This window comes from Mobula birostris, chromosome 7 (assembly GCF_030028105.1).
Source record: "Mobula birostris isolate sMobBir1 chromosome 7, sMobBir1.hap1, whole genome shotgun sequence".
NCBI classification, from domain to species: Eukaryota; Metazoa; Chordata; class Chondrichthyes; order Myliobatiformes; family Myliobatidae; genus Mobula; species Mobula birostris.
In genome coordinates this window covers 70,875,442-70,902,368 of record NC_092376.1, presented here as the reverse complement: position 1 = coordinate 70,902,368, position 26,927 = coordinate 70,875,442, and the positions used below count along the sequence as shown (strand labels likewise).

The 26,927-nt window shown below is 41.4% G+C and overlaps 1 pseudogene; it reads right to left on the bottom strand.

Annotated features, from left to right (window-relative positions):
* Nucleotides 1-11,857, bottom strand: part of LOC140200930 (melatonin receptor type 1B-like) — a 107,684-nt pseudogene extending 95,827 nt beyond the window's left edge.
* Between the last annotated feature and the right edge of the window lie 15,070 nt (nucleotides 11,858-26,927).

Sequence of the window (26,927 nt, the reverse complement as noted above, 5' to 3'; positions counted from 1 at the left end):
CTCCTCACCTTGTTCTGATGATGGGAAAGTGGATATCAGAGGGCCAGTGGAGCATAACCTTACCTGGAGTATGGTCCTAGGTATGGTGAGCAGTGGAAGTTAGTATTGCTGAGCAACTGAACAAAAGGCATGATCAATGCCTGTCCACTATGTGGAAGGAGATCAATGATGCCTCCACCTTTATCGTACTCAGTGAAGAAAGTGCTCACACTTGCACTCACCTGGCTCCTTCCTTGAGGTACAATGAGCAAGCACAGCTGCCAGGTAACCTCACTAGTGGACTGCTGCCCAAACCATAGGTCTCCCTAAATGCAATCCATGACCCTCCCATACCCACCTCTAAGCAGCCTCACACTAGCTCTGAGCTCTCAGCCCTAGTTATCACAAGCCCATAAGGCAGGGCAAGATCAAGAACCAGGAAGGTTTGGCTATTTGGCTATAGCTCCAATACAACCCTGAAAATCATAAAACTGCAAATGCTAGAGATCTAAAATAAAAACAGAACACGCAGTCCTCTTTTATTGTCATTTAGTAATGCATGCATTAAGAAATGATACAATATTCCTCCGGTGTGATATCAGGAACACAGGACAGACCAAGACTGAAAAACTAACAAAAACCACATAATTATAACATATAGTTACAACAGTGCAACAATACCATAACTTGATGAAGAACAGGCCATGGCACAGTAAAAAAGTTCAAAGTCTCTCGAAAGTCCCGCATCTCATGCAGACGGGAGAAGGAAGAAAACTCTTCCTGCCATACCCGACCACAGTCTGACTCTGAGTCGTCCGAAAACTTCGAGCTCCGATCAGCCCTCCGACACCAAGTACTGAGCACCATCTCCGCCGAAGGCTTCGATCTCAGCCTCGGTCGCCAGCAGCAGGCAAAGTTGGGGATGTTGGGGCCTTCCCTCCAGAGATTCTCGATTGCACAGTAGCAGCGGCAGCGAACCGGGCATTTCAGAAATTTCTCCAGATGTTCCTCTGTGCTTCTCACGTCTGTCTCCATCAAATCAGAATTGTGCACAGCATCCTACTTACAAATACAGTATCGTTTCACTGGAGAACTGCACACTCTGCGTCACACTGCCACCTTCTCCTCCCGCTCAATGGAAACAGATTTTAGAAAGGTGTTTAAAAGTGCTTTCCTGGCATATATGACGAATAAGCTCTTCTCAGGCTTCCAGCCAGTTTCAGGTATTGATTTTAACCGATGTTTCGATGACAAACTTTGCCACCTTCATCAGGGATGATGCCCAGACATGTCTAGTCCAGTGGTATGTATACCCCTGTTGTCAAGCTGGATCGACCCAATGCAAGGGCGCAAATTCCACAAACCCAATAAAACAAGCAATACTTTATCAAACTTTACTCTTTACTCATAGCATGCTCTCCCAAAGATCCATTTGATCTCCCAAAGAGCCAGTCCGGACACTACCTTCCCCCGAATCACAATTCCTCACAATTTATAACATTGATCATCACGTACACAGGAAATCTTACAATTATGTGAGTTAAGACAGTTCTAGAATAGTTTCGATCACATGTTAATAGTTTCGATCATATGCTAATATACTATTAGATGAAAATCAACATTGGTTAGTTATAATTATTTTCTGCCAAAGCTAGCCTGGATACAACATCAGTTCTCTATATTGACACCTTCCCCTTTCTCTCAAACGTTCTGTCCCCTATGCTATCCTTCCCATATTTAGTTATACCTTGAGATGTTCTAGCATTTTCAGAGAACAATGTCTAGTACGTCACCTGTTGCTGGGTAGGGTTTCTTTCTGACTTGACCAGCAACAGTAACATAAGGTACTTATAAGGTAATTGATCACTAGCTGATCATTGTTGCTAGTCTATACCCATATTTACCTATCCCTCTACTCTATCACTGTCGTCTGTCCTTCTTGATTGGTTAGTCCTCATCCAATCAGGTTTCTGCTGTCCCACTTGTTTACAGTGAAATTCCAGTTCTTACTTAGAGTCAGAACTCTTTGTTAAAATTCTTTATCTCTAGTTTTATTTCAATGGCTTCCTTCACCAGGCAGTCCCAGAAGTGCAGCACAGTAGTTTTGTGCCGTCGAAGTCAACCCTATGGCCATTGTAAATTCAATGTTCTGGTACCGATGATTTCTCCTGAGTAACCCAAACAGATATACCTTCTGTGCTCCTTGATGTGGGTTTCCACCATGTGTCCTGTTTGGCCAATATATATCTCCACATTCACAGAGAATCCTGAGTCATCCATCCTGCCATCTGCCAGCCATCCTGAGTCCCAGGTTATCTTTGACCTGCATAAGCTGTGATTTGAGCTTCCTTACAGGTTTGTGGATGGTATTAATCTGTTGACTCGAGGAGCTAATGGATTGGGGAAGAATGAAGTTCAAGACCAAGAAGTCAAGGAGCCTTGTTCTTAGGAGGGGAAGGCTGGTTGACTTTCATTTTACCCTTTGTGGACAGGAGATTCCATCCATTCAGGACTAACCAGTTAAGAGCCTCGGGCAATGGTACACAGAGGAGCTGAGAGACACCAAGAGGGTTCAAGAGACAACAGAACAGATCAGCAGAGGTCTGATGTCTGTTGACAAGTGTGGCTTGCCTGGCAAGTTGAAGTTGTGGTGCTTGCAGTACGGACTGATGCCACGGATAATGTGGCCACTAACTGTCTATGAAGTGGCAATGTCCCACGTTGAGGCAATGGAACAGAAGATCAACAAGTATGTGAAGAAGTGGCTTGGAGTACCAAGCAGCCTCACCAATGTTGCAATCCACAGTAGCCAGACAAAGCTCACCATCCCAGTGCAATCCCTTGTTGAGGAGGTCAAGGTAGCCAATGTAAGATCATTCTTGATGCTTCGAGACTCAAAAGACCCTGTCATCAAGAACACCCAGCCGAATGTGAGATCAGGCAGGAAGTGGTCAGCTCGTGTAGCAGTTGATGAGGCAGAGTCCAGATTGAAGCACAAGGAGATGGTTGGGTCTATCCAGCTAGGCCGCCAGGGACTTGGATGGACAACCCACAAGTGGTGGTCATCTTCTACAGGTAAGGAGTGCCGTGAGCTTGTAACACAAGAAATACGAGCGGTAGAAGAGGAGAAGAGGTTAACTAAAACAGCTGGCCTGGCCAAAAAAGAGGCTTGGACCCGGTGGGAAAGTGTTGAACAATGACACCTATCTTGGAATGTTCTGTGGCAGATGGAACCGCTCCACATTTCTTTTCTATGCAGAGCAGCGTACGATCTGCTCCCAACACCTGCCAACCTCAGCACCTGGTATGAAGACAAGACAGACAGGTGTGCTGCTTGTGGCGAGAAGGGAACACTTCAACATATCTTGAGTGCATGCAGAGTCAATCTTTCCAGTGGCATGTACACTTGAAGACATAACAACGTTCTCAAAGTTGTAACAGAAGCGGTTGAGCAGAGAGTACTGCAGCACAACTTATCTCATGCCCCATGCTGCACAGAACATCACATATCATTTGTGAAAGAAGGCTCCAAGTCAAGGGTGTACAGCATATGCTCACGATCAAGCATACTTTCTTCAGCCAATGACTGGTGTGTCAAGGCTGACCTGGACGGGAAAGGCAGTTTCCCGGAGCAAATAGCTTTCACAACATTGCGTCCAGATATAATCGTATGGTCCGACAGCAGTAGAGAAGCGGTTATTGGTGAACTCACAGTCCCCTGGAAAGACAACATCGATGAAGCCCATGAGCGCAAGTTAACCAAATATGCAGAGATAAGATCAGAGTGCAGAGACAGAGGGTGGAAGGTCTCATGCTATCCATTAGAAGTAGGTTGCGGTGGGTTTATTGCATTCACTCTCCAGAAGTGGCTGCGTGACCTTGGCTTCACTAGAAGGGAGATCAAGTCAACCAGCAAGGCTGTGGCTGAGGCAGCAGAGAAAGGATCAGCATGGGTGTGGACCAAGTATGTCCAGAGGGGCAGATAGTCAGACAGTGTATACATATCTTGCAAACCCTTCAGTAGTTGCATAGACACCTGAAGAGTGGACTATCTGTTGGATGGAAGTGACCAACAACTCTGATAGTGGCAGATGCCAAGTTTTTAAGCTCACCAGTAGGAGGTGGTGCTTTAGCACTGCTGGCCCACCACCTCGAGGGAGTCTTGATCATAAGCGGGCTGAAACTCCTGAAGACAGGTGGCAGATCAACTGATGATCCCACTGGTGATAGCACAGGACAGTTAACATCTTAGTCCATGTGTACTTTGTAACTCTGGTATTTCTTCAGCATCCTTCCAGAAATTGTGGAAATATAGGGAAGACAGGCATTAGTGACCCGTTTCTCTTCATTGTTAGTTTTTGTGGTTTGTGGGACTGCCTAATGGCTACAAGCTAAAATAAATCAATCAGACCCTTAAAGGGTCCAATGGAAAAACCAGGAAACCTACCTGATGGCATGAACATTGACTTCTCAAACTTCCGCTAATGCCCCCCCTCCCCCTCGTGCCCCATCCATTATTTATTTATATACACACATTCTTTTTTCTCCCTTTCCTTTTTCTTCCTCTGTCCTTCTCACTATACCTCTTGCCCATCCTCTGGGTTTTCCCCCCTCCCCCTTTTTCCTTCTCCCTGGCCTCCTGTCCCATGATCCTCTCATATTCCCTTTTGCCAATCACCTGTCCAGCTCTTGGCTCCATTCCTCCCCCTCCTGTCTTCTCCTATCATGTTGGATCTCCCCCTCCCCCTCCCACTTTCAAATCTCTTACTAGCTCTTCTTTCAGTTAGTCCTGACCAAGGGATTCGGCCCGAAACGTTGACCGTACCTCTGCCTAGAGATGCTGCCTGGCCTGCTGCGTTCACCAGCAACTTTGATGTGTGTTGCTTGAAATTCCAGCATCTGCAGAATTCATCGTGTTAACGTGGAGAAACCGCCTGTCAATTCCAATCCACACTTGCTAGATCCTTTCTGATACTATCAAGATTGGCCTTTCTCTAACTTAGAATCTCAACCCATGGACCAGGTCTATCTCTTCGCATATTTACTTTGAAACTAATGGCATCGTGATCACTAGATGCATGTGTTCCCCTACACAAACTTGTGTCACCTGCCCTGCACTATTCCCTCCAAGGTGTCTGCGTGTGCGCATGCACACATCTTCTGCTACCAGCGCACAAAAGAATTTAAACTGTGCTCTCCATCTTGTTAGCATGTTAAATATATTTCACAATCATGCACAATCACATTTCTTTTTCCAGTTTCTGATGGGGATAGTATTGACAACATGGAGTTTGCAATGATTTGTCAGCAGATTTTAGAAAAGCTTATTTATACTGATTTTATTGAAGAAGTTATTGATTCACTATGTTGAATTCCAAAGAAGCAACGGGCAAAAGAACTGCTGGTTAATTAAAAGCAGAATGGCTTGATGAAACAGTAGAAACTGCTACACTAAAGACTCATGATGTCAGGAATGTGTAGCTACGAGAAATATTTACGTACAATGCAGAAACTGATGTTATCTGTGTGTATTGTCGCGATGCAAAAGTTGCTGGAGAATTTGCAAGTTAGAAGTGAAGTGATATTAGGAAACTTGACATTTTAAAGTGTCATTTAGCAAGCAAATCACAAGTGGATGGTGAGGAAAGGTTCTGACAAGAAGATCCTTCATTACCCACTTTAGGCCTGCTACATATGTCTTATGAGTGCAGATGAACAAGAGCAAAAAAAACGATCAAACCCAGAGGAGATCAAAGTTCCTATTGATAGCATTTTGTTAGCTGTTGAAATGAATACCTCTAAACTTCCGTGCACACATGTAGTTGTCACTGGACAAAAAAACTGCACAGCACAAAATTTTTGCACACACTGGTCATTACAAATTAGAGGGAACATTGCTGCCCTATTTCATTCCCTGCTAACAGTTCCAGTATCGCACACTCTGTCATTTTGACTTCTACAAACTGAGTAAGGAAACTTCCCTGAACACATTCGACAAGCTATATCCCATCTAGTTCTTTTACAGTTTGGGTGTCCCAGTCAATATGCGGAAAGTTAAAATCGCCTACTATTAACAACCTTATGTTTCTTGCTACCTCTCTGTAAATTTGTTCTTCTAAATCTCTGGGACCGTTGGGTGGTCTGTAATATAGCTCCATTAACATGGTCATACCTTTCTTATTTCTCATTTCCACCCATAGTATCTCACTGGACAAGTTCTCCAGTCTGTCCTAACCGAACACCACCATGGCATTTTGCCTGATTAGTAATGCCACCCATTCTCCTTTAATCCCTCCCACTTTGTTGCAACTAAAACAACGGAACCCCAGAATATTGATCTCCCAGTGCTGCCCCTTCTGCAACCAAGTCTCACTAATGGCTACAATATCATAATTCCGGGTGTTGATCCAAGCCGTGAGCTCATCTGCCTTTCCTATGATACTTCCTGCAGTGAAATATAAGCAGCTCAGGACTCTAGTCGCACAATGCTCAACTTTTTGATTCCTGACTCTGTCTGAGATCTTACCAACATCTGTCTCCGCAACCTCTCCACTATCTGTTCAGGCACTCTGGTTCCCAACTCCCTGCAACTCTAGTTTAAACCCCACCATACAGCACTAGCAAACGTTCAGCTAGGATAATAGTCCCCTTCCAGTTCAGATGCAAACCATCTCTTCTGTACAGGTCCCACCTTCCCTGGAAGAGAGCCCAATGAGGCAAAAATCTTATGCCCTCCCTCCTACACCAACTCCTTAGCCATGTGTTAAACTGTATAATCTTCCTATTTCTGTCCTCACTAGCACATGGCATGGGTAGCAATCCTGAGATCACAACCAGGCAGTTCCTGCCCTTTAACTTACCACCCAACTCCCTGAACTCACTTGCCAGAACCTCTCACTCATCCTATCTGTGTCATTGGTATCTACACGGACCATGACCTCTGACTGTTCACCCTCCCAGCAGAGGACTCAATCCGAGATGTCCCAGACCCAGGAATCTTGTTCTTGTCCACAGAACCTCTTTTCCGTTCCCCTAACGAATGAATTCCTTATCACCACATTGTGCCTCTTCTTCCCCCTTCCCTTCTGAGTGGCAGAGTCAGACTCAGTGCCAGAGACCTGACTGCTGTGACTTTCCTCGAATAGGTCATCTCCCCAACAGTATCCAAAATGATATATCTGTTATTGATGGGGGTAGCCACTGGAATACTGTGCATTGCTTACTTAATCCCGTTTCCCTTCCTGACTGTCACACAGTTTTCTGTGTCCTGCACCTTGGGTGTAACTACCTCTCTACGTGTCCTGTCTACCACCCCCTCAGCCTCCTGAATGATCTAGAGTTCATGCAGTTCCAGCTCCAATTCCTTAATGTAGCGTGTTATAAGTAGCAGCTGGATGCACTTCTCACAGGAGTAATCGTCATGGACACTGGCAGTCTTCCTGCTTTCCCATATCCTGCAAGAGGAGCATTCCACTAATCTGCCTGGCACCTCTCCTGTTCTAACTGAGCAAATATAAAGAAGAACAATAAAATGTGGAAGGAAACAAAAACTCTAACTACAGCTTTTTTGCTTTCTCTAACTTAAGCCATCCCTCGCTGAAACCTCAAAATCCCTACTCTAATTCTATCCATTCCAATGTTGGCCACTCCACTTGCCCCTGCCTTACTTTGATTTGTTCCTGCCAATCAATCCTGAACACTAATTGACTACTACTCAAAGCTCCAAACTGCCATAAGTTGCTGCCTTTACTACTCAATCGGTGAACCTGAGTGAACTTCACCTTCTCAGCTTTCTGATCTCTCCGAATGGGTGCTGCCCAAAGCTTAGCAACCCCTGATTTAACCCTAGCCTAATCATGGGAAAATTTACAATGACGCATTAACCTACCAACCTGTACTTCTTTAGATTGTGGGAGGAAACTCCCACGCAGTCACAGGGAGAACATACAGACTCCTTACGGACAGTGATGGGAATTGAACCCAGGTCGCTGGTACTATAGAGCGTTGTGCTAACCACTACAATATCATGCCACCCAAGATAAATGCAATTCACCCTGTATTCCATGCACCTTTATCTTCTCTATCAACATATCACAAGGTACTTATCAAATGCCTTACTAAAGTCCATGTAGATAACATCCACTGCCTTACCCTCATCTAGTTCCTTTGTTACTCCCTCAAAAAACTCAATATAATTTGTAAGGCACAACCATGCTGACTATCCCTAATGCACATAAAATGCCATCCCTCAGCATCCTCTCCAGTAACTTCACTGATTTTAATTACCTTCATTAACCCTATTTCCTTTTCTGAACACAGGTACAAAACATGCTGTTCTCCATTCCTTCATGACTGTTGCTAGTGAGGACACATTCATAAGCAACACAGCAGCTGAAGAGCGGGAGATAGCGCAATGAATTGGAGAAAGCTCCCTGTTGACTTTACCTGCCACATTTTAAAAGCAAGCTGGGCCTGCAGGGATCTTCCCTCTTGAGAATCTTCTGCAGCTGCTCTCAGGCATCCTGGACCCCAGCACCTAGGCGAGAGGTTCTTGGGTTAATAGTAACTTCGCAATGATCAATTAAAAAGAAGAGAGATGTAAGCAGGGTGGCTATTGTGTGAATGGGCCAGTGTTAGACTGGGTCAGTCTTTGGCTCAACAGGCTTGGACAAGAACAGGCGCAGGCTAGAACTTAAGTTTGAGAAGTTAGAGCCATAACAAGTGTAGGCAGGTTGGTAATTTAGACAGCAGAATGCTATTCCTGTGAAATATGGGATTTCAGGGTACCTAATGGTCTCCCTGATGATGCCACCTTCAGCTGCTGACTGCAAGATCAAGGAACTGGATGCACTCAGAACGACCTGGCAGTCTGAAAACTTCATAGTTGAGACTTCTGCTGAGGTGGTCACACCCAGAATGTAGGTTTCAGATAGTAAACGGGTGACCATCAGGAGAAGAAAGGGAGTAATTAGTCATTGCAAGATTCCCCTGTAGCAAGCCCCCTCAGCAACAAGTATACTTCTGGGACGTAGGAACTATCAGGACACAGCAGCACCAGCCAGGCCAGTGGCGCTGTGACCGGCTCTGAGGCTCAGCAGGGAAGGATAAAGCCAGGCAGAGCGATAGTAATAGGAGACTCGGTAGTTCGGGGGATGGACAGCAGACCCTGTGGTCGCTGAAGGGAAGCCAGGAGGGCACGTTTCCAGCCCAGTGCTAGGGTCCAGGATGTCTCAGAGTGGCTGCAGAATGTTCTCCAGAGGGAGGGTCAGCAGTCAAAGGTTGTGGTTCACATTGAAACCAAGGGCGTATGAAAAGCAGGGTAAGAGGTCCTGCAAAGTGATTATAGGAAGTTATGGAAAAGACTGAAGAGCAGGATCTCCAAGGTAGTAAACTTTGGATTACTCCCAGTGCCATGTGCTGGTTGGGGCAGGAATAAGATGATAGAACAAATGAATGAATGGCTGCAGAAATGGAGCAGAGGGCCAGGATTTCAGATTTCTAGATTATTGGGATCAACACAGGGGAAGGTATGACCTGTACTAAAAGGATGAGTTACACTTGAACCTGAGGAGGGACTAAAATTCTTGCAGGCGGGTTTGCAAGAGATGTTTGAGAGAGTTTAAACTAAGTTGTGAGGGTTTGGGAACTGGAGTGATAGGGCTGAGGATGGGGCAGCTGGTATGCAAGTTGATGCAGTGTGAAGCGAGACTTTAAGGATAAGTAGATGATGGGGAAAAATTGCAGTCAGAAAGATGAGGTGAAGTGTAACATGGGAGAAAAACCAAAAAGGGTGGTGAATACAGGACTGAAGGTGTTGTGTTTGAATGCACGCAGTGTACGGAATAAGGTAGATGATCTTATAGCACAGTTAGAGATTAAAAGGTATGACATTGTGGCCATTACTAAAATTGGCTGAAAGAAGATTATAGTTGGAAACTTAACATCCTCCAGTTTACAGTCATATGTGCACTGAAGTTAAAGCTCTTTGTTCTCTGAAATGGCTGCAGGTTGAAGTATTCTTCTGTGATGGTATTGGGTTTGCTGACTGTGAAGTTCGAAAATCAAATGGAGATTTTAAATGCTATTGGATATAAATAGCCATGAGTCCACTCAATAAAGGGAGATTATTCTGTAACAATCTAATCTTTGAAGATTTGTTAACTCCCTTCTGTATTCTCTATGGCAAGTTCAGCTGCCAATACCCAATGTTCAAGTGGTGGTTCCCCTCTCCCTACCAAGGAGAAGATACTTACAGTTTAGCAAGTAGCTTAAGACACAGTATATTTATTTTCAGTGATACATATTTAAATTCAAACACACTCATAAAGCACATTTAAAACTCACAGAAGATTTCTATCTTATCTTGAACCATTGAATCATTATCTTCAATTGTGAAACATTATAGAACATTTCCAAATTACAAACCATTTCCAAAACATAAAGCATTAAGCATTCCTTAAACACAAAGGATAACGTATAAAGCAAAAAGGACAAAGGATTTCCAAAATACCATTCCTATAAACTAAAAATACATACCTAAAATGCAGACAAACAAGTTGTCCATCACAGAAACCAAAGCTAGAGGAATGGATTCTATACCTTCTGGGTCTCTTGATGTAGCTTACCCCATTCCTAATAAGCCTCAACTGCTGTCTACATTTATACCCTTTTCAGCTACTTGAGTGACTTCACAAGCAGGTGACATTTCCTCAGATATTCTTTTAACACAAATGGCTTTTGGAGATATAGACTTTAACTAGCTAACATTAACGCTGTAAAGCTAACTTCTTCCAATACATAAACATTTCAAACTATAAACATATCAGCTATTGATATACTAAATGATATTATCCATCTGTTCTCGAACTAAGCAACTTAAGAATCGGCTTGTCTGTTTGAAACAACTCATTCTCTTATACTCTACTCTTAAGCAATAATAAGGCAGGTACAGTGACCCTTTACAGACATGCGTCTTCCAAATACAGAGCCTATTTGCAAAGCTGTTCTATGAAGAGTGCTTTTCACTCACATTTTAAGAACTGAAGACTGACTTCCATTTACATCGAGAAGTTAAACTGTTAGTTGGTAGTTTACTTACAATTGTTTCATCTTACAAGATGGTGTGTTTAGAAAGCAAGGTTAGCAAATAACCAAAGCATGAATATATGTCACAGTACCTGTTTGCTAAGCAAAGATTTCAAACCTAGCTTTTTCCTACTGATATCAGCTTTGAGATCAAGGCTCCTACCAAGAATCCTCTTGGGAACAAACTATCACTCCTCATCCATTCCAGTAGGTTGCCAGTGCTAGAAAAGGCTAAATTCAAAGTTCAAAGTACATTTATTATCCAAGTATGAATACAGTATACAACCTTGAGGTTCTTCTCCTAACAGGCAGCCATAAAACAAAGACACCCCAAAAAATATGTATAGAAGACTGTTACACCCAGTGTGCAGACAATAAAAAACTATATCATGACCATAAAAAAATAACTCATAAGAAATAAAGGAATAAAATAACCCATAAAAAAGACCATTGAACACCCAATGTGCAATGAAGAAAAAATCATGCAAACAATAACTGCAAGCAAAAAGCATTTCTGAACTGAGGTCCACAGTAGAGTCCCACAGTTTAGCGAAGAGCCGAGTAAATGTCATATAGCAGTGATCTTCACCGGCCTGTACTTCACCTTGGGCTCTGACATCCTGATCATTTCAATCTGGCCTGGCACTTACCTTTCCATCTGAACAATGGGTTCTGCCACTTGGAAGTGCCAGACTTCACTGCCTTGATTCAGCCTGTAAATCTCCGTCCGATCATCATGTTCAGTCACATTGATACGCTCTAGCTTTTGTTTGGTCCATGCCTGACCTTTCATGCTTTTCCACGCTCAGGGTGATAGGTCCACCGCTTCACCTTGCCTCGATTGCTTCCAACTCCAAAGGGAAATTACAGACTATTACTTGCAATGATCATTTATCAGTAAAAGTATGGTCAACAAAGTACTTAGTTGCTATCCTTGTTTTGTTAGCCACTGGCCAGAAGTCACTGAGGTTCACCAGCGCCATCTTAAACCCTTCACTCTGATGCTCAAAGCACTCCCATTGCAGGGTATCCTGTGTGCTTTTCTCTTTACAGTATTCATTACCTCAATCTCTACTGTGCACACCTTTCAAATATCAAAGGAACATTACCACTAATATTTTTGATAAATATGTGGCCACAATGCATCAATGCCCGTATTAGTCTATCTTTAAAATCTTCTTCCCCACAAGCAGTTCTTGCCATTTCCTTGATGCAAGTTCTAATCACTGTCTTTGTTGGTGCTAGCTCATCAGCTCAGCTGGCAATGTCTTTCAATAAGATGAAGATAGTTTGGGGTGTTCCCATTACTTTCAATGTTGTACACGACTTCACTCAGGTTCTCTGAAAATAAATCTTGTAAAGAAGGTACTGATCGTGCCTAAAGATTAGTAATCTCACATTTTAATTACAGAAAATCAGCTACATGACTTCACAATATAATAATATATATTTAAAATTTCACTAAAGTAAGGAACAGTACAGTTCTCCTTTTGAGAATTATGTCAACACCTTTAATTCTAAGCTCCCAGAAAAGAATGTCACAACATAAGAGTTGATTTCGATCCCCCCATGGAAGTGAACACCTATGTGCTGCAACTTAACAAATACCAACCATACAATCTGTGTAAGTTGCTTCTATGTTTGTGATTCTGGTCTCTGTATATAATTGTTCAGGTCTTCCCTCTTAACTTAGTTAAGAATTGGACCTAATTGCAAACTTTTGTGTTTTCCTGGAAAACTTTAACTGAGCAAGGGCTACTCATTCTATTCTGTAAAACTGTGGTATTTTATCAAAAACATATAAAACTTACTCTTGTAACAATAAATATAACACAAATAGAAGTAATAGAAAGTTCAGTGGTCCTACTTGTTGTATTGTAGGAGTACCACATATGCAATATGTACTTATACTCAATTAGTGAGTAAAACACATTCAATCTGTTCTACCTAATAACAATATAATGCTTAGTAGACCTCAGAGGTCTGAGGTTTACATCCCCATTTCTGAAGATATCACAACAGAATAGGTAAAAAAGGTTATCAGCAGTATAGCATTCCTCAGTCAGAGGTGGCTATCTTACTCTTCCTGATAAGTCCTTTACCATAAAACATGATTTATAGTAAGAGAGATAGTTTTTAAACTCAAGGGTATAAATCATGACAGAGCATTACCAGTAATAGCAATAAACAACATATTTTCAAAATATTTTATTAAAAAGTCTTAAAGAACCATATATCTAAAAAGCCAACTATGTTAAAAAGTAAATACTCAACATCCAAATAGGTAAGTAAAAAATAATGCTTGTCAATCATCTTTCTGTGGGATTGTGATATTAGACCAATTATTTGTGACAGACATGTCCCAAGCCCCCTCAAGATGAGGCAAGAAACATGCATACCTGTATGCAGTGTTGACGATCAGGACTAGGAAAAGGAGAGGAACAAGGATAAATTGATCAGGGCAGTCCATGCTCCTCACTCTTCCGTGGATAAGGACAAACCAGAGGAATAGGTAGAGAAGTGAGTATGAGGTGGGTGATAGTAAAACAGTCATACGAGATATAACCCAAAGTAATGCAGGTTAGGTATGGAAGCTAACAAAGACTTTGGAGTGAAGCCATTATACAAAAAAGCAGAAGTCGCCAAACTTCCATCCTTGTAGACTTCAACGTCTCAACAAAAAGAGCAGTACAAATTCAATAATTCCAATAGTCAAGGGAATTCTCCATTGCAAAATTGCAAAAACATCTCTAACCTGATTTAATGTGGTACCAATTCACCAGAAACTAAGTTCAAGGATTCAAAATACATTTGTTATCAAAACATATATGCAGTATTCATCCTGAGATTTGCCTTCCCACAGACAGCCACAAAACATAGAAAACCATGGAACCCATTCAATGAAAACGTCAAACAACCAATGCACAAAGAAAAGAAATTGTGTAAGTGGCAAAAAGTGAGCAAAAAGTAGAGAGTCATTGAAACAGTCTGACGTGTTCGTTATTGAGGGACAGTACAGAGCACACCAGGATGCCAACGTGCATGATATTCAACTGAACTTTATTGATAACCCTGCTTGTACAGTATGTGAACTCCTCCCAGGTGGGATTGGCTAACTGAATAGCACAGGGATACCACTGTTAACTGCCACCACATGTCCCCTTCTTGGAAAAAAAAGAAAAACTTGTTATGTTCTTCTTGTCCATAGAACTGCACTGAAATTATAGCCACTAAAATTGAGTGATTCAGTTCACTCTACCCATAGCACGTAAATTATGCTCCTCACATAAACATAGAAAAGAATTGCCAACATTATAACTGTCTTTCTCTTTGATTTTAATGGTATCTCTCTCTCTCTCTCTCTCTCTCTCTCTCTCTCTCTTTGTTTTCCACCTTTTTTCAACCAATTCTCTTCTGTAAGAACAGTCTTCTTTTGTGAAATGTTTTCAATGTCAGAACTCTTTTTAAAAAACAATAAACATAATGGAGGTCAGGGTAGTCTACCTGAACACTCCTGTAGCAAAGTGAAAGGACTATTCTGCCTTTTTAGTCTTTCACCTTAAGTTATTAGGCTATGGTGTTTGTCTGTGGTAGGATCTGATATAGGTTCCTGGAAGTGCTGGAATGGATAGAAATTCTCGAACAGGTGCGTCCACCTCAGGAAAGTGGTCCTGGACATAAGGACCAGGCCACTCTATTTCTTTCTCTCCCTTTCATGGACTTTGAAGGCGCACGAGTGCACGCCTGTTCTGCCTGATTTCACCTTATAACGCGGTGCATGCTGACGACCGCGGTGCATGCTGCCAGGTTATTGCTCCTTAAATGAACTCACCTGAATCCCAAACAGTTTCACCACTCCTGAATGGCAACAAAGGTTTTGCTCTGTGTCTGAGATCGTGCATGCTCTTCATTTTCACACGCTGTATTGTCTCAAAATTTCTTACTTTGTCTAACTCCGGTAAGTGAGCGTGGAGAACGGATAGAGAAACGGGCAGTCTTGTTCTCAGTCTCTGACCCATGGACAGCTCTGATGGGCAGTAGACATTTGCAAGAAGCATGGAGCGATAAGCTAGCAATGTTTTGTAGAGTTTTTTTTTCTTTCAGTAGAGACTCTTACAGCTTATCTGCTCTTTCCACTTTTCCATTTGCCTGTGGGTACTGTGGACTGCTTGTCTGGTGCTTGAACTCATTGCCCCTAGCAAAAGATTTGAATTTTGATCAGCTGAATTGCGGACTGTTGTTTGACCTAAGTGTCACTGGTATTCCATGGTGAGCGAATACAGCTTTTAGGTGCTACGTGACTGCTGCTGAGGATGTAGAGGACAGCTCAGACACCTCAACAATCCATGAGTAGTATTACACAGTGAGAAGCTACTTGTTTCTTCTCAGCCCAAAGGTGTCTGTTCCTGTAATTTGCCATGGAAATTCTGGGAATTCTGCGGGACAGAGTGGTTCAGCATGTTTCTTGTGTAGTTTTCTGCATGTTTCAATTGCTTTACATAATCTCCCAGCTGCGTGCTCAGACCAGGCCACCCCACAGATTGTATCGCACTTAGGTGACATTTTTCGATGCCTTGATGTCCTTGGTGGATTTGACTGACGATTTTGCATGCAGAGAAGCAGGAATGATTAGACTGGAGCCCTTTAGCAGCAAACCATCAAGAAAGGTGAGCATGTTGCTTTCAAGCTTTCATGAGTTCCTTTTGGAACAACTGGCCATCCAAGCTCACAGTATTGCATGACCTTGCTGCAGATTTGGTTCTTTTTCAACTCAGCGTGAATTTTGTCCAGATTACTCAGTGATGCAAGAAAACTTTCACATACCTGAGCTAAGTAGGTGTTGGTATCTTCCATGAGGGTGGAGTCAGCTTTTGTCCACTCACTTTTGCATGGCATCCTCGACAGAGTGTCCGGTGTTGTGAATGATTTGCTGGGGACATGTTCAATGTCATAACTGTATCGCATAAGCTTCATTCTGAATGTCGACACAAGTCATCCAAGTGTTTCAATCTAAGAAGGCTGACTAGTGGCTTGTGGTCTGCTTCAAGTAGGAATTTAGTGCCTATCAAGTAGCAGTCAAAGCGTTCTCAAGCCCACACGAGAGCCAGCGACTCCTTTTCAATTTGGGTGTAATGATGTTCAGTAGGAGTCAGTGCCCTTGAAGCATATACCACCAGTTTCTATACAGCACTGCATGTGCACCCCCTCCCCCCACCCCAGGCCAAAGAAAGAGGCATCTGCTGAGACCTTGGTTGCTTAAGAATGCCAATGCTTTTAGTGATGAGAATGACTTCTCCTGCAATGCGTCCCAGGTCCAACGCTTCTCTGAGAGAGGAGGTCAGGTAGTGGCTTTGCTTTCTCTGCCAAATCTAGAATGCATTTTCCCAGCTGGTTTACCACGCCAAGGAAACAGCAGATGGGTAGTTGGCCAGATGGGAAGATCACTTTCTGCCAAATTCCGAAGACAATTAGGGTCAGTACATGTCAAGACTGGTTCCATTATATTTACCTGCTTTGGGCATAATCCAAGGGCTTTAGTCTCTGCAAATTGAACTGCGTGATTCATAAGGTTCAAATTCAGTTTCTGTTATATAAAAATATTCCTTTTACAGTCAGGAGCAGGAATTATAATTGAGTGGACCCATCTTTCTGGATTTTAATTGCTGATCCATCACACTACCATATTTGAGAATTGTGCTTTAAAGGATGTGCTATATGAGGTGGAGAAGATGGTTTTGCATCTTACATGACAGGTAAGGATTTTAAGTCATAGCTCTCAAGAACATATTCCCGCTTTAAGGTGTTGTCTTGTAAAAGTATTTGGTATTTCGCATATCTAGTTATGGTAGCTCTTCAATCATTTGTTAGTAACTTGCTATTGTTTTTTAAAGCTGCAAACTCTGTTTGTATAATAATTGGTTTGTCCCCTTACAGTGGTCTTGCTGTAATAAGTGTATGCAATATCATAATAAGACTTCATTCTAAAGCATTAAATTTATATTCTGTTGGGGTGAAATTATGTGAGGCATGGTGTATGGGGGCTTGCGTTTCTTCTCCCTCATTATAGCAGATGACTACAGCAGTTTTTAGAGAAACACTAATTTGCAGAACAAGAGATTTTGTTAGGTTTCTTGTCCAAAGATGTATTGCTTGCTAAACTGTATTCATCAATTTCTCTAATGCCTTGTAATCTTTTGGGTTACATAGAACATAGAAATCTACAGCACATTACAATGAGTTGCTGGTTGTGTGTTGTGAAATAGAATACTTTGCAGAGTTATAGTAAAATAAAAATATGAGGAACAGAACCAATGAGATTACTCCTCTAGGTTCTGCCTAGATTTTGATGGGCCAAATGGCCTCTTTTGCACTGTCAAAAGCAATAGCCAGGAGCTCTTCCTGTTTCTCTTTCATCTGACTACAAAACAGATGTAGAATGCATTCATTGTGTGTGTGTGATACTGAGATCAAAGATACAGGGTCTATTTTGGACCACTCATAATTTTCCTTACATAAGCATTTTCACAGTATCCACAATGTAATCATGCTGATCTTAAAGGCACAACATTGTCTTTCTTTCTACTACTTTTCCAGACTCTTTTTAGATCCTCATTGTCAACTGCAAAGTATTTTTAGCTGCCCATCAGGTACTGGTGGAACTCTACTTAAAAAAACAATTACCAAATGCAGCAACTTCGTTCAATGGTATGTTCAAAGGTTCACTTCATTATCAAAGTACGTATGCAGAATACAACTCTGAGATTTGTCTTCCCCAGGTAGCCATAAAATACAGAAAACCGTATAAGTAGTTAAAAGAAAGGCATCAATTCCAAACCACCCCCCCAGCACAAAAAGAAAAAGAAACAAAAACTCACAAACCCCAAGACTCCCCTAACCCCTTCCCCGCACAAAAACTAACAGATCGCCCACATGGAGAAATAACAACAAAAACATCAAACCACCAACCCCCAGCCCACCAATCGGTAACAGGAAAGAATGGACTAGAACACGAAAAAAAAGCACAGAACTGAAAGAGGTCGATATGAACAACAGTTGGTTTGAACTACAGCTCAATCCATAATATCTCCAAGAGCATCGACTCTGAGAGCAGCAGCTTGAATCAGTGGCCCCCACCAGGGGCAGCAACTTGAACCGGTAGCCCTTTGAGGGCAGCGACTCAAACCAGCAGCCCCACAGAGGGCAGCGACTCAAACCAGCGGCCCCACTGGGGCAGCAACACGAACCAGTAGCCCCTCTGAGGGCAGAAACATGAACCAGTGGCCCTACCGAGGCCAGCGACTCAAATCAGTGACCCCTCGGTCAGCGACTCAAACCAGCGGCCCCCCTGAGGACAGTGGCATATGACTGAGGCCCCTCCAAGCAAAGTGACCCAAACCAGTGACCCCTCCGAGGGCAGTGACAGGAATCAGCGGCCTTTCCAAGAGCAGCGACTTGAGCCCAGCGGCCTCTCCAAGAACTGCTTGCTCTCCTCTGCATTTGCCTCAATATTTCAGTCTTCCTTGACACTTTAATTGGCAAGAAATGTGGTCACTCATGGCCCTTCGTCTTGTCTCTGAGCTTCTCCTTGTGGTAGCCCGTGCTTGTATTTCTCTCCTGCAGTTTTCTTGGGGACAGCAGAATGCTAGATTGAACTGCAGAATATAAGTCCAGGTTCCAACAGTCTCAGAAACAAAATTAAGATAAAGAGAATAAGTAGAAGACATAGAAAAACTGAAAAGATTGACTCTGGAAGGTGTCGCCCGTGGAATTGTTGTTCACTGCCGCCATCCTGACCGGTAGAAGACTGGTGTGTGTTCTAACTCCAACATGAGGTGCTTGCATTTTAATGACATCACTTTGTCTCTGACTGTAGCACTTATATACATAACAAGACACAAAGGCACCACAGTGACCCAGAAATGCTTTTAGTCTGTGGCTAAAAAAAAATCACATCCAGTGTAAAATCTAGCATGTGCAATGTCCATAAACTTACATTTTCCTGCAGAACACATAGCCAATAATCATGTTGTATTTCTTCACTTCTCTTATCCAAAATCTATTAAAATTTGTTTACCATAGTCATTGAAGTTTGCTAATTTAGCAACAATTAGTACATTTAGAGTTAGCATGAGGTGTTCTTGGTCTGTAATACAGCACAAGAAACAACAACTCAGCAGTTAACTGTGGGATAAAAATTATTGATTTTATTATTAAGACAAACTAAGCATTAATGCTAACAGGATGGTATTGAACATGTTTTTATTTGGAGATACAGCAGCAGAGTGATTTTTATATATTGTTGCGCATCCCCCAATTTCCTGGCAAAATTTCATGGAAGATCAAGGAAAACCTTATCGAACAGGTTGAACATCCCTTGCTGTTTCTCTGTGATCTCTGCCCACTTTTTATTAATTTTGGAAGGAGCTCAAGAGAATCCACATGAACGTTTTATGTTACAGAAAAATCGGAGTATAGATGGTTTTCTAGGAGTACAACCCCTCTATGATAAGGGGGTGGTAGCTTGCATATGGTAGAAATAAATTACAAAAGATTTGATTTTATCAATTAACAAAACATCCTCAATCCCACAGGGAGTTTATATATGTACTGTAGCTCAGCCACATGATCTGAGTATCATGGTTTATCCCTAATCTCTATCAATTCATCCAACTGGAATGACAATAAGTATGCAGTTTTCCACAGCATTCACGAACAACGATTCCTTTGTATTTCATCCTAACAGCCTGTATTAAACCATCAGTCACATTTATCTCATCTCACATCTATCTCATCACATGCCTATGATTTTCCATCATGGTTCCACTGTATCCTGTTCTTACTAACAGACAAATAAAGTGTTCCAAAACAGATCATTATGCCAGGAGATGGCAGAAGGACATGATTTTCTTCTCTAGATAAATAAACTTCTAATAGATAACACAAATGGAATGAATGTATTTATTAAAAGATTGCAATCTTCCATCACTTGATTGAATAAAATCCTGATTGTTACTGCTTTCTTAAAACTTTCAACATGTTAAAAGGTGTCATCATCTCAATCTGTGTTTCTGCATGAAGGTTGAAAGACAACAACCCTGAATTAGTTGAACAACAATAAAGCAAATGTTTGCAAAAAGTTTCAAACCAAATCTTTACATTAACATAATTGTGAAAATAAACATAAATCTTTATACAAAATCTTTCATAAATCTGAAATTTCCAAAATACTTGGCAGTCAAAAAGCAATTAGATAGTAATAAGCTAAATAGTTTAATGATATTGACTGAGGTATATATATATATATATATATATCTATATCAGGGTCCTTAGAAGCCTGCAAGTTCTATTAGATTGGAGGAAGGGAAAAGAGAAAACCATAAATCACCACAATGAACTAAAAGGAGAAAGGACGGAAGTCCAATGTCCTTTGATGAAGAAGCTGCACCACAAGGTGAAATGAAAGCTGGGGCTATTACACAGCAGGTAAATAGAAGCCCAGAACTGTCAATCATGGCTGAACAGAATGTATTAAACTGATTTCACATGTAGCATCAGTTCCACAGCAACTAACGTGTTGAGAAAGATTTTTAAAGAGAAGTTTTGAGACCATTGTCCTTCAAAATAAATAGTTCAATTCTTTTTCTAAGCAAACCTGGGCACTTGCTGTCAATCATATAACCATATAACAATTACAGCACGGAAACAGGCCATCTCTGCCCTTCTAGTCCGTGCTGAACTCTTACTCTCACCTAGTCCCACCAACCTGCAATCAGCCCATAACCCTCCATTCCTTTCCTGTCCATATATTTATCCAATTTAACTTTAAATGACAACATCGAACCTGTCTCAACCACTTCTGCTGGAAGCTTGTTCCACACAGCCACCACTCTCTGAGTAAAGAAGTTCCCCCTCATGTTACCCCTAAACTTTTGCCTTTAACTCTCAACTCATGTCCTCTTGTCCCCCACTTTCAATGGAAAAAGCCTATCCACATCCACTCTATCTATCCCCCTCATAATTTCAAATGCCGCAAGTCCCCCCTCAACCTTCTACGCTCCAAAGAATAAAGACCCAACTTGTTCAACCTTTCTCTGTAACTTAGGAGATGAAACCCAGGCAACATTTTAGTAAATCTCCTCTGTACTCTCTCAATTCTATTGACATCTTACCTATAATTTGGTGACCAGAACTGTACACAATACTCCAAATTTGGCCTCACCAATGCCTTATACAATTTCAACATTACATCCCAAATCCTATACTCAATGCTCTGACTTATAAAGGCCAGCATACCAAAAGCTTCCTTCACCACATGAGATTCCACCTTCAGGGAACTATGCACCATTATTCCTAGATCCCTCTGTTCTACTGCATTCTTCAATGCCCTACCATTTACCATGTATGTCCTATTTTGATTAGTCCTACCAAAAATTAGTACTACCAAACATTGGAGAAATAAATACAAACAATCATTTGAGGCAATTAACTGTAATTGTAATTAAAGAAAAAGATTGATGTTGTTCATATCTGAAGGTGAATTGGGATAATATCACAGGATAATCACTAAGTGAAATGGCCACATAGATTATCGCTTCTCAGACTTGGTATAGCAAAGACATACAAGCACACATTAATGTCTAGGAAGGAGGAAGCTCTATTTTATGTTGGCTCCTAGCAGGAGAAAATGCTCTACAGGAAAATGTGATGAGCAGAATTAGAACGTGTTGAACATGAGGATCTGATCGAAAAAGTCAATCAAAATGAGTGGGCTTGGAGTTTATTCCTCTAAAGTTAAAACATCAAAAGTAGCACCAAAGACAGCTTTCATAGCTGGCTGGCTTGAAGTTCTCCATTTCAAAAGTACAGGAGGCAATTAGATCAGGTTTCAGTTCTTGCTTTGCAGTTCACATCCAGAAACCAAATGATTTGAAACAGTCTCCACTCTTTTAACATCCTTTTGAACACAACAGCTTTCTGAAATAAAACTGGGGGAAGAAAGAATTATCAGATGCCAGTTCTCAAGTTATTGCCATAAATCTCACATACGTTATATTCACTGTATTCATCAGTATAGTGACAAAACTAGGAGTATTTATGAAGAAGCCTTTCAAATTTAAAACTGTTTACATTGCTTTAAGGTCTTTGAAATCTGATTTCTGTGAGAACCAGTTAAACTTGAGGTTGGTTTCTATTGCGTAGGTGAAACCCTGATATCACTATGCTGAGTGATTCTTTCAGAACTCTGCCCTAGTTTCACCCTTTCATATACCAAAATAAAAGGTTTTCCAAAGGGATCAGGAGCAAACAATTGGCTCCTCTATTTCATATGATGTAGTTACAGTTACACCTATCTAATGATTGATGGGACTGCTAAGGCTAACATTTGTGCATGCACGTGCTAAGTCACTGCAACAGGTTCAGCCTCCAACTGTCTTAAACACTCATGTCATTGAAGCAAAACTTCATTCTGCATGTAACCTGTGTGAAATGACAACCCCACATTAGATGAATTAATTCACAGAAATTGAGAGGAAATCAGTCATCCTGAAAGGACCGTCCTGGAAAAATCACATGTAGAACTTTGCCAGGTTGAAGTAGTTCCTGAGCATATTTAACTTTGCCTTCTGAAAGTTAAATACATGAATGCATTAGAATGTTGGGGGAAAAGGAAGCAGTTCATGATCATTTAGAACTTTATAATTTTCTCAATTTAAGCAAGGAGGTAAAAAAATTACTGCAGGGAATGGGAATGTGGAATTGAAGATGGTAGAACACACATGATGGGCTGATTGGTCTACACCTGAGTTATTTGTTCTGCTGATAGGGTTTTCCACTGTTAACTGATTCACATAAAGCCCTACTTTACAGAAGTGACTTAGTAATTAGATTGTTTTTAAATAAATAACTAAATGATTCTGTCAAAACATTTTACAAGTGCTAAATAAATTCACATTGTAGTTATATATGAAAAATGTTTAATAATTTTGTAGTGGATGGATGTATTTACAGGAATAATAATCCCACTAGAATATGAAAAGTAGAATATGAAATTGTGCCAATAGAGAAAAATAATTTGAATTGAACTAATCCCAACTCTGATTTATAAATGTGTGGAATTAATATTATCTAAGGAGTAAAACGGAAGTCTTTTCCAAACTGTTGGTTCCACGTTTAAAATAGCGTTTTGAGGCCATCTACTGTCAATATTGAATCTTACATCACGTTAAGCTTTATAACAACAAAATAAATTAAACCAATACACCAGCATATGTATATAGTACCTTTTGCAGTCATTTAAGTCTGGTTGCTGTTCTAGCATAGGAAACATTGTCCTTCCGAAATATAACCAATTACATTTTACTGAAATGGTTTACAGATTCATGCCAACATTCTTAAACATGCGGCTGTGGGGTAGCTTTAAGAAATAAGTCTACCACATCGTACAACTGTACACAAAAACTAGGGTTCAGTTGAAGGTCACTGTCCATAGTAAAAGATATTCTAGTTTCATATTATTTAATAGTCTTTGTTTCCAACACTGTAAATGAAAGCCACAGACTCTACAAAACTCAAATTTCAAGGTTCAAGGCAAATCTATTATCAAAGTACATAAATGTTACCATTGATGGCCTTGAGATTCATTTTCTTGTAGGAAGTTACAGAAAAAAAAGGAATACAATAGCATTTTAAGAAAATTTATACTTGACAAACACTAATGTGTAAAAGACAATGTGTGGAAATAAAAAATAATACTGAGAACATGAGTTGTAAGCTTTACAGTGAGCCTGTAGGTTGTAGAATCAGTTCAGAGTAGTGGTGAATGAAGCTATCTGTGCCAATTCAGAAGCCTGATGGCTGTAGGGTAATAACCATTCCTGAACCTGATGATATGAGACTTAAGGCTTCCTGCCCAGTGGTAGTGGTAAGAAGAGAAAATGGCCAAAATGATTGGGGTCTCTGTTGATGGAAGCTGCTTTCTTGTAGTAGCACTCCATGTAAATGTATTCAGTGGTAGGGAGGGTTTTGCCTGTGATGGTCTGGGCTGTATCCACCAACTTCTGTTGCCTTTTCTATTCCTGGCAACGATGCCACCAGATAGGATACTTTCCAAGGTGCATCTATAGAAGTTTATCAGTTTTTGTCAACATCCCACATCTATGCAAACTTCTAAGAAAGTAAAGGCACTGTCATTCTTTCTTTGTGATGACACTTACATGCTGGTCCCAGGACAGATCCCCGATTATATTGATGCAAAGCAGCTTGAAGTTACTGACCCTCTTCGCCTCCTAACCCCTAATGAGCACTGGCTCTTGGACTTCCTGCTTCTTCCTCCTGTAGTCGATAATCAGCTCTTTGGTTTTGCTGGTGTTGTGTTAGAGGTTGTTGTGGCACCACTCAACAGAATTTTAATCTCCCTCTTGTACGCCACTTTTCACCACCATTGATTCAGCCAACATCAGTGGTCCCGTCAGCAAACTTGAATATGGCATTGGAGCTGTTGTTTGCAGCACAGTCATAAGTGTAAAGTGAGTAGAGCAGGGACGTAAGAATACAGCCTTGAAATGCACCTGTGCTGATGGTGAATGTGGAGGAGATATTGTTGCCAATCAAAACTGACTGGGGTCTATGGACATCAAGGATCCAGTAGCACAGGGAGGTACTGAGGTCCAGATCTTAAAACTTAGTGATGAGTTTCAAGGGGATGATTGTGTTCAATGCTGAGCTGTAGTCAATGAACAACATCCCGATGTATGCATTTTCACAATTTAGGTGTCCCAGATTTGAGTGAAAAGCCAATGAAATGGCATCTATTGTGGAAATATTGTTTTGGTAGACAAATTGAAGCAGTTCCAGGTCATTCCTCAGTCAAGAGTTGATATTCTTCAACATCGATCTCTCGAAGTTCTTCATCTCAATGGATGTAGTTATGTGCTACTGGATGACAATCAGTGAGGCAACTTTCAACATTCTTCTTTAGCACTGGTTTGATTGATGCCTGTTTGAAGCAGGTAGGTACCTCAGACTGCTGAAGTAAAAGGTTGAAGATGTCAGTAAAGACTCCAGCCATTTGATTAGCATGACCTACAGTAATCATCCAGGTACACCATCATGGCCAGATGCCATCCATGGATTCACCCTCCTGAATAATGCTCTCACATCAGCCTCAGAGACTGAGATCACAGGGTTGTTGGGAACTGTTGGATTTAATGAAGGTGCCTCCATGTTCTGCCAGTCAAGATAAGCATAGAAGTAACTGAGCTCATCTGACAGCAAAACTTCCTTGCCATATATGTTGCTTGGCTTTGCTATGTAGGAGGAGATGACATTTAAGCCCTTCCATATTTGTCCAACATCCCACTGTGATTCACTTTGATTGGAATTGCCACTTTGCATCTGAGATGGCCTTTTGGAGGTCTTATACCTGGACCTCTTGTACTTCCTCATGTTGAAAGTCCAAAATGCCACAGATTTCCCTCTCAGCAGATTGCAGTTCCCTTGGTGTCAAGAATGGGATGTCAATAGCAAGGGAGTGATTCTACACGAGGAAGCTAGAGAACTGAGTCCCTCTTATGAGCATCAGAAAATGCATAAGAGGACTGGCTGTTCATGTATGGATTATAGGAGCCTGAAAAGTAGGAGGAATTGACATTATCAGAGTGAGATGTGCCTGCATATGGGTTCTGCAAGGTTGAGTACTTCAAGGACACTGGAGAGCATCAAGAATAAATGGCAATTTCTCTGCTGTGGGCTTTTACAACACCTGGTTAGTTGTTTAGTGCTAGTCCATTGGTTAATTGCTCTACCATTTTGTGGTGTACTCAAGGGATGTGTTAAAGGTGTGCATAAAGTGGTATAAGGGCATTGAAAAAAGTTCCCAAGGGCAGTCACAAAGGACACAGAACAGCTGTAGGACTGGCTACAGAAATATACTTTGACCAACCAATGATATATGATGTTAGCAAAGCACTCAAATATCTACAGAGCCCTAAACTGAGTATTCACAGATGCTTTCCCGGAACTATTAAGTCCGAGGCTCACGTTCATGTTCACTGAAGGGTTGAGCCTTTTTATTGTCAGGCAACATTAGTCCTCTATGCCTTGAGTCACAGGTGGAGGAGTAGTTATGGAAGCATCTGCCCGTGGGTTGTGGACGTTATGCAGAGAACAGTGTGCAATTATGTAGGAACTACAAGATGATTTTAAACAGAAGAGAAAATGATAGATAGTATCTGGACAAGATTTATTTGCAGAATGGAAGAAAGGTTATTGATGTTTTAGCAGGCTAGATCTTTATGGGCTGTATAATATCAACTGAGAAAGTCAGAGTTCTTTGTCAATAAATCAGCATAGAGACGGGCTGCTTCACTGAGCTGCCAGTTGGCCATGAGATAGCTGGTGCATCCTAATGAGAACTAGACATCAAAACAGAACACCTCAATGGATAAATTGTCATTTGAATAAATTGGACAGATACATGGATGGGAGGTGTATGGAGGGATATGGTCCATGTGCAGGTCAGTGGGACTAGGCAGAAAATGGTTTGGCACAGCCAAGAAGGGCCAAAAGGCCTGTTTCTGTGCTGTAGTTTCTATGGTTTCTATGGTTTCTATCTGCCACACAAGGGGACAGTGACTAATTTTGAGTTTTCCATTTTTCAATTTCAAGTTGTCAATGAAGTTTTTCTGGTGAAAGTAATGAATCTGAAATGGGAGGTGGTGAGAAGCCAGACTGTTCAGATAGTGCCAGCGTAAGTTGTTGGCAAGTCAAAACTGTCTGAAATGGAAGCAGGAGTCAGTGATTCCAAAGATTCTGCAAATACACAAACTAAAACATGTCCATGGTCAGAAGAGATTGCTCACTTG